The following is a 3,153-nucleotide window of genomic DNA, read 5'->3' as shown; positions in this document are numbered from 1 at the left end:
GTAGACAGCAAAAATGGTACGAAGTCTGTAAGAATGCTAATTTCTTAATTTTTTTCATTAAGTTATAATACATTAATTTTAAAATGTGAAGTTGAGCAGCTAAAACCATGATTCATATGTTTTAGTTTTATATTCTTTCTGTAATTTTATATGAATATTTTAGTAGTATTATATCTTGTAACTAAAAATATATATATTTATAAATACATATATAAATTTCAGCAGTTCTTTTTTAATTTAACTTTGCCTTGTTTTACTTCTTGCAATTTAAGCAACAGGAAATCTGAAATACTTTATGAAAATGTATGAAACCACGTTTTTCCTATGGTACAAATATGTCTGTGCCAAGACACAGAAATTTCCCTGTATTGTTTAGTTAATTTCTGTCTCTATTCATACAACTACACTATATATCTGCAAAAAGAAACATCTAGAGGGCGCCTGGGTGGCTCAGTTGGTTAAGCCACTGCCTTCGGCTCAGGTCATGATCCTGGAGTCCCTGGATCGAGTCCCGCATCGGGCTCCCTGCTCGGCAGGGAGTCTGCTTCTCCCTCTGACCCTCCCCCCTCTCATGTGCTCTCTCTCATTCTCTCTCTCTCAAATAAATAAATAAAATCTTAAAAAAAAAAAAAAGAAACATCTAGAAAAATAATCACCTAATGATGAAAATGGTTTTCTTTTTTTGGAAGAAATGTTAGTGATATTTTTGTGTGACTGTACTTATATGTATTTTTTGACTTATTCTAATATGCATTTACTAAGTATTTCTTAGAATTCTATTCAAGTAGAAGCTATTATTTATTTTGAACCTTTTATTTACTTTTAAATCTCTACTTACATGTAAATTGTCTTATTTAATTTAGAATCTCTATTAATCCAAATAAAATTTCCCACTATTTTTTAAATATCCAGCATATTCCTAAAATCAAAACCTAACAATCACACAACACAGAACACATTGTATAATACATATAATTCTGAATATAGAAGCAAATGTTCATATTCAATATTTGATATGCAAATCTGGAGAAAATAATTTATAAAGAACATATGGGAAAAGTAAAATTTATATTAGAAATGCAACATACCAGAGATAATATTAAGAAATCAATTAGAGGGGTGCCTGGGTGGCACAGATTGTTAAGCATCTGCCTTCGGCTCAGGTCATGATCCCAGCATCCTGGGATCAAGCCCTGCATTGGGCTCCCTGCTCAGCGGGGAGCCTGCTTCTCCCTCTCCCTCTGCCTCTCTCCCTGCTCATGCTCTCTCCCTCTCTCTCTCTCTGTATCTCTGTGTCTCAAATGAATAAAAAAAAAAAAAAAGAAATCAATTAGAATATTTTCAGTTCCATTAGTTACACATTGTATTTTACTAAATATTAATTTTCTGTTTTCTATAAATATGACTTATTTTTAATATCACCTTTCTCAAATTCTTTCTTTCCTCCCTATATCCTTTCTCTGATTTTCTTAAGTTTTATCTATTTTAGTAGTCTTTTGATAGAACCAGGTTTTAGACATCTTATCAATTATTTAAAATTTTAAGATTTCTCATGTTTTTAAGTGTGAATTTAATGCCAAGTTTACTTTTTAAAATATCTTATTTAGTAGAATATAAATTCTCTTCTAAAGATAGTTTTAGCGTTATCCAGTAGGTTTTGTTATTTAATGTTTTCTTTGTTCATAATTTTTAAAAGGTTTGCAACCTCTACCATGAATTCCAAGGAGTTCTATATCTGCATATGGTATGTGTGTGCAAAACCATGTATGTTTCTTGTGAGTAACTTTTTTATTTGAAATATAGCACATACCCAGAATAATGAAATTCATAAGTGTATGTATAAATGACAGAATGAACACACATGTGTTTCTATTAAGTAGAATCATACGATCTATAGTGTGTGTGTGATCTTTTGCTCAATGCTATAATGATGGGATTCATTTGCATTGTTTCAGATAACAGTATTTCATTGCTACATAGTTTTAAATTGTATGAATGTACCACAGTTTATATATCCTGTTGTCAGACATCTGAGTTGTTTCTAATTTAGGCTATTACACATAGTTTGACTATAAACATTGTTGTTGTTGTTTTTAGAGCGAGAGAGAGTGGGGGAGGGGAGGGGCAGAGGGAAAGGGAAAGAGAGGAGAATCCTAAGCATACTCCACACCTAATACGGAGCCCGATGTGGGACTCAAGTCTCACAGCCCTGCAATCCTGAGATCATGACCTTAGCCAAAATCAAGAGCTGGGTTGCTTAACTAACTGAGCCACCCAGGCGCCCTTAAGCATTCTTATTCATGTGTTTTTGCACATTTGCTGCAATTCTGATGAGGATTTACATAGCAGTGAAATTGTGTGGCCACAAGATATCCATATGTTGAACTCCATAATGTTGATTCATTTTTACAACTACTGTGCAAAATTTCACTTCTATCGACAGTGTATAAGAGCTCTAATTTCTCCACATCCTTACTAAAAGTTGGTGTTACTAGTTTTCTTATTTTTAGCCATTTTGGAGGGCATTCAGGGCTACCTCATTGTGGTATTAATTTGCATTACCCTGGAGACCAAGTTTTTTTTGTTCTTATGTTTATTAGCTGTTTGTATATGTTCTTTTGTAAAAAGCTTGGGTCTTTCTCTAATTTATTTGTAGGAGTCCTCAATATTTTCTGGGTATAAACTCTTGTCAATTATATATGCTGAAAATACCTTTTCTCTCTCTGTGGCTTGTCCTTTTATTCTTCTAGTTATGTCTTATGATGAATCAAAGTCCTTAATATAGTCTGATTTATCAGTCTGTCCATTTATGATCAGTGGTTTCTGTATCTTATTTAAAAATCACTACCACCTCAAATCATGAAAATATTTTCCAAAGTATCTATCTTCTGGAAGTTATATTGTCTTACCATGTCTTTTTTTTCTTTTGTAAATGTTTATATATTTATTCTTATTTTTCAACTAACTTTTTCTTAGTTGTGTTACTCTATGGTCAGAGAATATAGAATAACAGTTTTCCACAAATATTTACTGATATTTTCTGTGGCATTTGAAAGATATCTAAGTATAATCATATTATTTAAATCCTTCCCAGTCACTACTTCATTGAAGAAAGTCCAAGAAATCTGTGATAAAACTTGGTTACCATGTGCT

Source organism: Mirounga leonina, unplaced genomic scaffold (genome assembly GCF_011800145.1).
Source record: "Mirounga leonina isolate KUSES-001 unplaced genomic scaffold, KU_Mleo_1.0 Mir_125, whole genome shotgun sequence".
Lineage (NCBI taxonomy): Eukaryota > Metazoa > Chordata > Mammalia > Carnivora > Phocidae > Mirounga > Mirounga leonina.
Note: the sequence above shows the minus strand (reverse complement) of the source record.